The sequence below is a fragment of the Artemia sp. Qi Xiang Cuo genome, chromosome 17 (genome assembly GCF_049724085.1).
Source record: "Artemia sp. Qi Xiang Cuo chromosome 17, ASM4972408v1, whole genome shotgun sequence".
NCBI classification, from domain to species: domain Eukaryota; kingdom Metazoa; phylum Arthropoda; class Branchiopoda; order Anostraca; family Artemiidae; genus Artemia; species Artemia sp. Qi Xiang Cuo.
The window spans coordinates 42,983,505-42,995,500 of record NC_142810.1 but is presented as its reverse complement, the minus strand read 5'-3'; positions in this window follow the sequence as shown (position 1 = coordinate 42,995,500).

Here is an 11,996-nt window from a genome sequence, read left to right as displayed (position 1 = left end):
CGCTGTTCGCTCTCACCTTGAGAACATTTGCATAAACCTAGTTCTATATAATTCGTTTCATTAGAGCAAATGTATGCAAACCCTTGGATTGAATTGCACTATCTATATTATCTATCGAGTTGTTCGTGATTCTAGCTCGCTAATAACCCTCAATAAACAGATCTATCCAGGCGCCCCTAAATTTCTGTTGTCAGCGTACACTCAGGCGACCAGTAAGCCCCACGGGTACATTTTGCTGGATCTTAATCAGAGCACGCCAGAGGATCTACGCGTAGTCACTGACATTTTCAACAATGAAAATACAGTATATCTCCCCGCGAACACTAAAAAGACTATTAGTTGCCATTATGACACTGAAGAAACTACATGAACAACGGCATTTATTTTCCATTTTAAGAATTTCAAAACCCTCGCTTAGGAAGGCCATACTCAAACATGGTGTTGACAATGATTTCATTAATCTAATATCTGAACTTTGTTTAGATTTAACTGCGGGCAATGTTCACCTGCCAGATGGTTTTAGACAACAGACAAAGAAACATGGTTCCACTGTACGCGCCTTGGCTTGTAAAAACAAGGTAAAAATTTTTAAAGGAAAACGACTCCTTCAAGCAGGCGGTAGCTTTTTCACACTTTTACTGCCAATAATTGCAGGACTTGTAAACAGTTTTCTCTAGAGAGAGAATGGCTAAACACTATAAATTGACACCATTTGAACTTGTCCTCTCGCCCTTCGAACATTTTGAAGACAATCTAAGCGGATACATTAATGATGAGAATATTGCCGATGACAAAAAACTCCTTTTAGATCAAGATGTATTGCGACATGTGGACAAGCATAGAACTTATCGTGAGAGACCCGCCGTTGTCGCCGTCATCGATCCCTCTAAACAGGAATCATCTCCTCAAGACTCAGTAACAGCAACAGTGCACTCAAAGAAGAAAGACTTAAATTCGAGTGTTTTGAGAATTGGAAACTTAGTGCCACTGACCTATCGTAAACAGAGTAAAAGAGTATTATTATGTTTCGAGTCTGAAACTGATGGTGATCAAGTTTAGTTTGACAGCGTTTTGGAGTGTATTTTATTTCAGGGAAAAAGATAGAACCTATTTGATGTAATATTCTATATGATGACGACTCATACAGAGATTCTACCCTTTTAAAGACAACTATACACCTTTCTAAGTCTATCAAACTTCCCCAAAAGCCTTGTTGGCAATAAGCAAATTCTTAAGAAACTAAGAGAATATAGTCCTCCAACAACGCCAACACCACCATTTAAAAAAGAAGAAGATTCAATATTTGAAAATACTATCAGCAGTAGCAGCAGCAATGATTTTACAATACCCGTGGCTGCTAGTCAAAAGCAAAGACAAATTGATTCACCCTTCAGTGTGCAAAAGGGGAGTGGACATTACACTACGTGTTTGCGTTCAAAATGGATGAAGTTCTGTGTCTATGAAAATATTGGTAAAGTGGGAAGTTTAAGTTCTCCCAAAACGCTTTCTAAAGTTGTCTCTGACAGCACATTAAAAAAAGCAAAAGAGTATCTACAGAATGAACCGAGTTACACACTACATCGGAATCACAGGCTTCGAGGCAAATACTATCGACAAACTAAAGCCGTTATCCCTCTGCATATAATGTAAACGGATCTTTTAACTTTAGACGCAATTCAACGGCGTCACAATGCACCCAACAAATATATTCTGGTGGCAATCGGTGTCTTTAGTCGCTATGCCTATGCCATTTCATTACGGTCAAAGAGAGGTGTTGAAGTTGCTCAGGCCATTAAAAGTATTCTTGAACAGGATTCGTATAGAAAAATTCAATCGGATCGTGGCAGTGAATTGGTTTATCCACACATGCAAAAGTTTCTATCAAAATATAACACATTATTTTATCATACTCAATGCTCGATTTAGGCTGCATTGGCTGAACAATTAATAAGAACGATTCATCAGTTAATTTCAACACTTTGTACCCTGAAAAATACACGTGCTATTATTAATGATTTAGATAAAATCATGCGGATATACAACCATCGACCTCATCGATCTCTGTCTAACTCAAGCCCTCGGGATGTTCACTGCAGTGAAAATACATTTGATGCTTTTCTAAAGCAATACTCCAATGGTGGAAAAGAAAAAAAACTTTGAAGAAGAAATTCAATGTTGGTGATACTGTTCGAATTAATAGAACCACCAATATTTTCGAAAAGGGGAATTATTTATGGAGCACTGAACTTTTTAAAGTGTCCAAAATCCTGGACACTAAACCCACGACATATCAACTGCGAGACACTAAAGATGATATAATTCTCGGCGTTTTGTATGAATATAAACTGCAAAAATTTAGAAACACTAGCGAAATTTATAAAATTGAAAAGATATTAAAGAGTAGTAATCGTAGGGGCAAGAAACAGTTGCTTGTTCGCTGGCTAGGATACAACTCTGATATTGATTCTTGGATCGGTGCTGAAGATATTAACAATGCCCAATGATTTCTATGTGACTTTCATGTCCAATGTTTCTGATTCTCTCTACAACGACTTGAATAAAACAGGCGATTTTTGGACGAAACTCTCCCCCACCATCAATGTCGACGGAAAGCTTGAAGTGGCTCTTGTCGATTGTATTCTCAAAAATACCTACGCCATCCTGAGAAAAGATCCTAAATATGAAATTAAAATTAGACCCTCTGATTAGCCACTGCCACCCACAGTTGATCAAGAATAAATTCAAAAAATCAATTGGATGGATTATCCATATATTGAATTACCCTATGAGGAACTCAACTGTATGAATGATCTATGTCGTTCTATTAATAAATGAATTTCAGCTCGTTAGGATCTTTTCATTTCAACTATTCAAAGGAGGAGGGTATCATCTACATTAGTTCACCTATTGCCAACGAAAAGGTTATTCTCAATGATGATCTAAAGGATGTTCTTGGCTTTAAGCTTAATATAATCAATGGTAAAAATGCCGGAAACCCTAATTTCATTTTGGCTGACTATCCGCCTGCCTTCTCCACGGACACTTGTATATTTCTCTACGCCTCATTTGTGGAAACATCTCGGGTTGGTAATTCAACTGTTCCCCTCCTACAAGTGCTTGCACGACAAACCAATCAAGAATATATTCACCACTACAATATAAAGCATCTTCAATATAGTCCTGTAAACACTTCCTATTTGGAACTCTGTCAGTTAACACTAGGAACTGAATTGGGTGATCCCATAGCAATTATCAAAAGGTTCTGCGCTGTGATTACAAGTGCACATTTTCGTCCCATCGTTACAACAGCAAGATGTCGTCCAACTAGAAAAGTGAGTATTCACTTGTCCTGATATTGACTGCTATGTTAATACTCTTGCCAAGCCGGCTCGGCAACTGGACCTCAACAGGTCTTTCCGCAGCACGTTCTATGAATGTCTATCGGACTTCATTACAATAGTTGGGGTACAAGATTTTCGAAGACTCGTGTACAAGATATTAGTGTCTATGCGCCCAAGTCGGTAGTTGAAGAGCGTAAACTAGCTTAGAAACCAACTGCCAAGACCGTAGCCAGACATTGACGAGCGACCTTTGTAATAGTCCATTCCATTGCCCTGTTGTCTTGGACCAAGAGTATAACATAGCAGTCAATATCAGGACAAGTGAATATCACTTTATCTATTAGACATCTTGTTTTGAACGATGTGGATCGAAAATGGCATGTAATCACAGCCAAACCTTTTGAAATTGCTATGGGATCACCCAATTCAGTTCTTAGTGTTAACTGAGCGAGTTCGAAATAGGAATTGTTTACGGGAATATGCTGAAGAGGCTTTATATTTTTGTGGTGTGTATGCTCTGGAATCGTTGTCGCTTCCAGAACTCGTAAGAAGGGAGCATTTTAATTATGAACCCTAGTTGTTTCCGTAAATGAAGTGTACAAAAACATACAAAGATCCGAGGAGATGGCAGACGGGTAGTCAGCATGAATGAAATTGGTGTTTCCGGCACAGTTACTATTGATTCTATTGAACTTAAAGCCATGAACATCCCTTAGATTATCATTGATGATAACCTTTTCGCTTACAATAGGCGAACTAATTTAGATCTTGCCCTCCTCCTTCGAATAGTTGAAATGAAAAGCTCCCTTTTTACGAGCGGCAATTCTTTTATTAATATAACAATATAAATAATTCACACAGGTGAGTTCACCGTAGGGTAATTCAATATATGGATAATCTATCCAATTGATCTTTTGAATTTATTCTTAATCACCTGAGGGTGGCGGGAAACAGTCATAGTGTCAAATTTTTGTTTTATACTTACAACCCTCTCTCAGACTGTATAAGGAATTTTTAAGAATACACTGACCACGAGCCACTTCACACTTCCCATTGTGGTTGAATTTGATACTCGAAGACAGTTTTGTCCAAAAATAACTTGTTCTATTCAAATTCTTGTAGAGTAGATCAGAAACATTGGAAATAAAAGTCACATAGAAATCATTTAACATTGTCAATATCTTCAACATCGACGCAAGAATCTTAATCAGAGTTGTATACTAGCCAGCGAAGAAGCAGCTGTCTCTTGCCCCTATGAGTACGAATCTTTAATATCTTTTCAATTTGATAATTTTCACTAGTATTTCTAACTTTTTGCAGTTCATATTCATAAAAACCGCCGAGAATCTCATCATCTTTGGTGTCTCGCAGTCGATATGTCGTGGGTTCGGTGTCCAGGATTTTTGGACACTTTAAAAAGTTCGGTGCTCCATAAATAATATCCCTTTTCAAAAAAATTGATGGTTCTATTAATTTGAACAGTATCACCAATATTGAGTTTCTTTTTCACATTTTTTTTCTTTTCCACCATTGGAGTATTGTTTTAGAAAAGCCTAAAATGTGTTTTCATTATAGTGAAGCTATTAAGGGCCTGGATTGAACAGAGATTGATGAAGTCGATGATTGTGTATCTGCATGATTTTATCTAAATCCCGAATAAAAGAAAGTGTATTTTCAGGTTGGAATCTTTAAATTAACAGATGAATCGTTCTTATTAATCGTTCAGGCGATGCAGCCTTTGTCGGGCTGTTACTATAATAAAGTGTTGTATCATATTTCATAATATCCTGTTGAACATGTGGATTAACAAATACACTGCCACTATCCAATTCAATTTTTTTATACAAATCCTATTCAAGAATAGTTTCAATGGCCCGATCAGCTTCTAAATATCTCTATTACCGTAACAGGGTTTCACAGGCTGAATGAATAAAGATAATGATTGACAGCATAATATATTTGCTGGGTGCATTATGGCGCCGTTGAATCGCATCTAAAGTTAGACTATCCGTTTGCATTATTTACAGAGGGAAAAGGCTTTAGTTTGTCGATATTGTTTGCTTAGAAGCCTGTGATTCCGAGGCTGTGTTTAACTTGGCTCATTCTCTATATACTCTTTTGCTTTTTTTAATGTGCTGCCAGAGGCAACTTTAGAAAGTATTTCGGGGGATCTTAAACTTCCTGCTTCACCAATATTTTCATAGATAGCTTTCTTAACTTCATCCATTTTGAACGCAAACACGTAGTGTAATGTCCACTCCCCTTTTGCACACTGGAGGGTGAATCAATTCGTCTTCGCTTTTGACTAGCATCCACAGGTGTTTTAAAATCATTGCTGCTGCTGATAGTATTTTCAAATATTGAATCTTCTTCTTTTTTAAATGGTGGTGTTGGTGTTGGAGGACTATATTTTCTTAGTTTCTTTAGAATTTATCTATGTCCAATAAGACTTTTGGGAAAATTAGATGGACTTAAAAAGGTGTATAGATTATTGTCAAGGGCTAAAAGTCCTTTAAGATTCGTTACCATATCACAAATTAAATCAACTAGATTATAACCTTTTCGCTGAATTTTAATTTGATTTCCTGTGCTGTCGACTTGAACTTGATGCATCATCATTTTCCAACTTCAGATAAGACAATACTCTTTTGCTTTTTTCTGGATAGGTCACTGGCAATAGGTTCCCAATTTTCGAAACAACCGAATTCAATTCCTTCTCCTTTGATTGCACTGCTGCAGAATCTTGAGGAGATGTTTCCTGTTTAGAAGGATCGGGGACAGCGGTGGGTCTCTCACGATAAGGTTTATGTTTGTCCACACGTCACAATGCATCTTGAAGTACAAGCAGTTTTTTTGTCATCGGCAATATTCTCATCATTAATGAATTTGCTTAGATTGTCTTCAAAATGTTCGACAGGCGAGAGGATAAGTTCAAATGGTGTCAATTAATAGGGTTTTGTCATTCTCTAGGGAAAACTGTTGACACGCTCTGCAATTATTAGCAGTAAAACTGCGAAAAAGCTACAGCCCGCTTGAAGGAGGCATTTCGTTTTAAAAAATTTTACCTTGTTTTTACAAGCCAAGATGCTTAGTGTGGAACGATGTTGCTTTGTCTGCTGTCTAACACCGTCTTGCAGTTGAACATTGCCCTCAGTTAAATTTAAACAATGTTCAGATATTAGATTAAAGAAATCATTGTCGAAATCATTTTTGATCATAACCTTCCTGAATAGAGGTTTTGAAGTGCCCAAAACGGAATATAGATGCCGTTGTTCGTGTATTTTTATCAGTGTCATGACATCAACCAATAGTCTTTTCTACTGTTCACTAAAAGACGATCAGTAATTTTTCAGTTAAAAAGCTCGCTGACCGAATAAAGGTGCTCCGATAAGCTCTTATTACGATCCAACAAAATATAACCATAAGGTTTATTAGTCGCCTGAGTGTACGCTGACAACAGAAATCTTGGGGCACCAGGGTATATTTTCTGTCCTAGTTTTGATCGCGAATGAAACAAGAAAGTCTCGATATGTAGTATAGATGTTACAATTCAAAGCAAGGGTTCGCATACATGTGCTCTGATAAAACAGATTGTGTATAGCTTATGTTATGGAAATCTTCTCATGGTGGGAGCGAACAGGTAAACAGTTGTAGCATTTCCTGTGAGAACTGTTCAATGGATTCAGCCAAATCATCAATAATCAGCCACGAGTTCGGTTCAATACTATTGAAAACATCAAGTCCTCGTATGAATTGTATTGGTATGGTTGTGGCAATTGCTTTTATTTAATCGAATGAATCCTGCCAAATACTATAGCAATAGTAGATTTTTTTTGGCTTTTCCAAAAACATTTTATCGCAATTTTTAATTATTCTAGTTAAGAGTGTTGTTTTCCCCGACATTGAGAGACCACACAGAAACGATCTGAAGGGTGTTTTAAATTGATACATGCTGCTGCTGTTGTCAACAACAGTCAGACTACAACTAACTGTAAATCATACGTTTCCAATGAATAAGTAGTAGTAATAATTTCCCCATAGATCTACTACGTTAAGAAGAGTAACAACAAAAACAATATTTCATGATCATTTATTCGCAACATGAATACTATATTTGTTCAACATGAACAACATAAAAACAACACTTTATGTTCGACAAGAACAACAATATTTCATTGTCATTTATTTCGGAAAAATTTAAGCTATATATGTTCAACATGAACAACATAGAAATAACACTTTTTTTACAACATAAAAAAAACACTTTTTGTCCATCAACAATAACACTATCTGTACAACACTTTTTGTCTTAAAAAAAACACTTTTTTTTGTCCAGCAAGAACACTTTATGTACATTAGTAGAGTTGTACACTTTTCTATACAACAGCACTTGAAAACAATAAAAACACTTAAAAATTTATAGCACAGTTGAACATTATAAATTTAAAATGGGGACCCCCCCCCCTCTGGGGCTGCGGGGACGAAGGCCGACCGCGGGTGGGACCCCCCACTCCCCCGAGCCGGCCACGGGCGGGACCCCCCACCCCCCGGGAGCCGCGGGGGCTAAACAGTATACAATAGTTGTCGTCACTGCTGCTACAGGTTAGGTTGGGTCAATGTTTAAGGTGGTGAGATGAGGTTAGTTAATTTATGAACGGGTTGGTGGTTGGGTTAGTTGGTTAGGTTAATTTATCCAGACCAAGTTGATTGCGATAGTCTATGCATTCAACTCGGTCTGAAATATGATAGTGGCCATGAGGCAGGACACTCACACCATTCTCGAGCACATAGACTTTGTCGGATATACACAACATTGCATTTTTTTCAACTCTTACAGTATAATTTCTATACTGTAGAGAGCGAATTGCAAGCACTTGTGCTCTTTGCACTAGGTTACTTTCTACACAGTCTCTGTACACACTCATGCTGAAATTGCTCTTTACAAAATCTGTAGGCACCCCTTTACAAGCCAGCTTCATCCCCACTATGTGTTTCAACGCAATAAACTTTAGGATCCGGGAACGCCCCCCTGGATATCAAATCACTCCCTGTCTCTGATTTTAACATTAATAGTTGGTTGGGGGCTTGACGTTTCACCAACTCGGAGTAGAGGGACGAATTCCAGTTGGTGAAATCCATCCGCAAGCTTATGTGTTCCCCATTGTTTAAACCTCCAAATACATCCTCGGTTTTTACCTTTAGCAGCAGAGAATCTGTAGTCGCACAGTAAAATTGGACCGCCCACTTTCACGGCTATTACGCCTTGAATATATATTAAGAAAATGATATACAAAACCTTTTTGACATTTCTTGTAATGGCCTGCCGTCTACCATACTCTTGTTCGGCACCATAGTTCGCTTTTTCCTGTGTAAAAGAACCATGCTAGTCTCTTTGCTCGTGAAAGATGTAAAATGGGGGTCGGCAATAATTCGTGCACACTCTAGAGGGTCAGTCACGACATCACAGCGAGATCTGTTACGTACGCTTTCACACATTTTGCCAAACGCTGATTTTAGAATTAGTTTGTACATTTCCTTCTCTACTTTGGAGTTTTCCCTAGAGCGTTTATCAATAAAAGCGTCGATAAACGTCTTCAAATATGGTTTCTGATTGAACTGCAGGACCCTATGTATTTTGGTGATCTTGAAACAATTGTTCACCATCCAGTGCAAAAGCACATGGTGAACAACGATATTCTCCTTAGGGTCAAAATCAGCAATCAGTTTTTTCTAAGAAGAGGTCCAGTGCATCCCCACATCCTCAACCAATGATTGATTTTAGGGGCTCAGTGAGTCCCTGCTCACGGGTCGATTGATACAGGGAAAAACGAAATCTCTGACTGAATCGTGAAGCGCCAAAGGAATATGCCCATCCAATTTCAAAGAGACATCCTTATTGCCCATTTTCCTCGATGGTGGTAATTTCGGGGAACTTACAAGGATTCTCAAGCCATTGATAGTTACCAAATGGCAAAGAGTAGTGAGACATTGCCGAGGGGTACAATGAGTTCATGTCCAAGAACACTGCATTTGACTTTGCACCGGTGTTGCAGTTTTGTCCGCTCGGATCGGTTGACAAGACGCGATCCCCATGAAAAACCTACACACCCCTCATTGAACACTCTACAAAAAGGTGCTGATCTACATCGGTGATTAGGTCTATTTCCTCCCTAATAATTTTTAAAATCAAATCCATCACCAAATGTGGTGTGGAAAAATAATAACCTATATCTAGCCCGAACTCTGAATAGATCTGGTCTGCGTTCTTGCAGACTATATCCAACAGAGTTAAAACGTCACTGGCCAAGTACAGTCTACAATAATCCCACCCATTTTTACAATTCCCCTGATCCCACACCTTCTTGGCAAACTCATAGTCCTCGGCTGTGCATTCACTGTTGGTCAGTGAATTGTAAAAAGCTTCAATTGGAGGTAATTTCACATTGCTTAAGCGAGCGCCAGAACAGTAATAGTCGTATGCGTATACACCTTTGCAGTTCAATAGGTCATACATTTCACTGTCTGGAAAGTGCTGTTTAAGCAAGGGAAAGCTATCAAAATTGTCGCTTTTCTGCACTTGAATCAATTGACTCAATGCCTTGGGAAAAAAACTGAAGGAATCTAAGAACCTGATTTTATTCCAACACGTATGCCCATTATTTACTACCTCCCATTTCAGCTCGAGAAGCAACAACTTCTCGGCCGATTTGGGAATAATTTTATAGGTAAATGAATTATTTACCCATGGACTGTCTACTCCCCCTCCCTCCCTGTGCATACGTACCAGTGCCGGTAAAATAAACTTTAAATCATAATTTGCATTGTGAATAAAAACTGGGATAAAAAACTGCTGGCTAACATTTAAGTTACACGATTGATGCGCATCCCCCCTAAAACTAATACCCCCCGATGATGTGATCAATCACAAGTGGTCATGATCTCTGACTTTCCCCCTCCCCCCTCTTTTCCCGTTATTACCATCATCCCCAGCTAACATGTCTCCCTTACACACCCCAACTCTGTTTTTATTTTTAATCGCGAGTCGATCCTCTGCAGACAACACCATTGGGTAATGCGTATAACTTACACTATAAATAGTACCATTATCTTTGTAAATTAATCTGGTCAGTGTATTGACCACAAACTCCCCCTAATCCAAAGTTTATACTATTTATAACAACTGCATGGTGTCAGAATTGTCTCTCTGGGCATGGGCAGAGGACACTGCAATAACTTGATGTTCTCTGACTCGGTTTGGAAATCGAGGATCGTTCACTTCCACCAGCTTAGCTTCACAGTCCAAAGATATTTTTTTGCACTGGAGGAGGGTGTTTTGAAAATTTTTAAAGCGTAAAATGGCCCTATCCCCTGAAACCGTTTCCACTGTCTGATAGCCGTGCCGCCTACAGTGCCTCATATAATTTAGCAACTTCAATTCAGTCAAGAATCGTGAGAGAAATGTCGAACAGTAAAAACATTTCCCCCTCTTCTTGCCCTACCCCAGAATTCTACTGTTGTCTTTGATAGGATTCAAATGGCAAATTAAATTGACTAGTTCACTAGATGGTGGTGTGTACAACAACAAAACCCAGTGTCTGACCAAATCAATTGACGGGCCCCTTACAGGGAAGACCACCCCCTTCTTTTTTGAACGAACCCCATCTTCAAATTCAGTTTCATACTAAACCACAGTAACGCCGATATTTAAATGGGCATTAGCCCTTTCAAAAATATCAATAGATCTTAGCTTCACTGGGTATTTTCCCTCTAAACAAGTGAAATCTACAATGGGAAAATTGGACCCCTCCTTCCCATGTACAGCCCAATCGTCTAAATTCGTCTTGGTAGCGTCATCTGCTAGAGGCTGAAATGCTGATATGAGGAAAGCGTACTAGAAACATTTTTGACCTGTTTCAAAACAGATCCGCTGTAAACAACGACATCCTACTAAATCTGGATTGTAATTTAAAACTACTGCCCACCCCGACCCTGCCCCCCTCTTGAAATAAAATCTTTCTTAAATTTACAATTATTCACGCTTAAATTTTCAACACAAAGAACTACAGTGCCGCTCCCATTTTCGTTATAATTCTCAAGATGCGTAATAATATGACCTATCCACTCGCAAAAGGCATCCTCATAATTTTCTAAATTTGTATAAATCACGCGCATCTCGGAGTGTATATAATGGTGGTAAACTTCACTTTTTCATTTAATTTCTTTTCATTTCTTCACTTCCTCATTTAAATAGAACACCTTTAAAACAATTGAAACCTTAATTGAATCCCTCCCCCCTCCCCATAATTGAATTTGGTTCTCCAACAGTGCATGAATTCTATCTAGGTAGTCATGCACAATTTCTACGGGGTCAAACACGAAATTAACACACAAAAGCGAATTAAAATGGTCACCAAAAGTCGCAGTGTAGACAAATATTGTTTTTCAAATTGTATTTGTTAATTAAAATTTGGGAAAAGTTGTAATTTGGACATTACCCCCTCCCCCTCCCCCTTGTGTATATTATTATCATCACCCCCTCCCTCTCCACATTTTTAAATGCGAGGGGTCTTGGAAGCCACTTCATTAGATATAATGGGAAGTGGATTATAGGGGGCGAGAAAAGGAGGGTTCCCTATTAATTCTGGGGTAAAAACA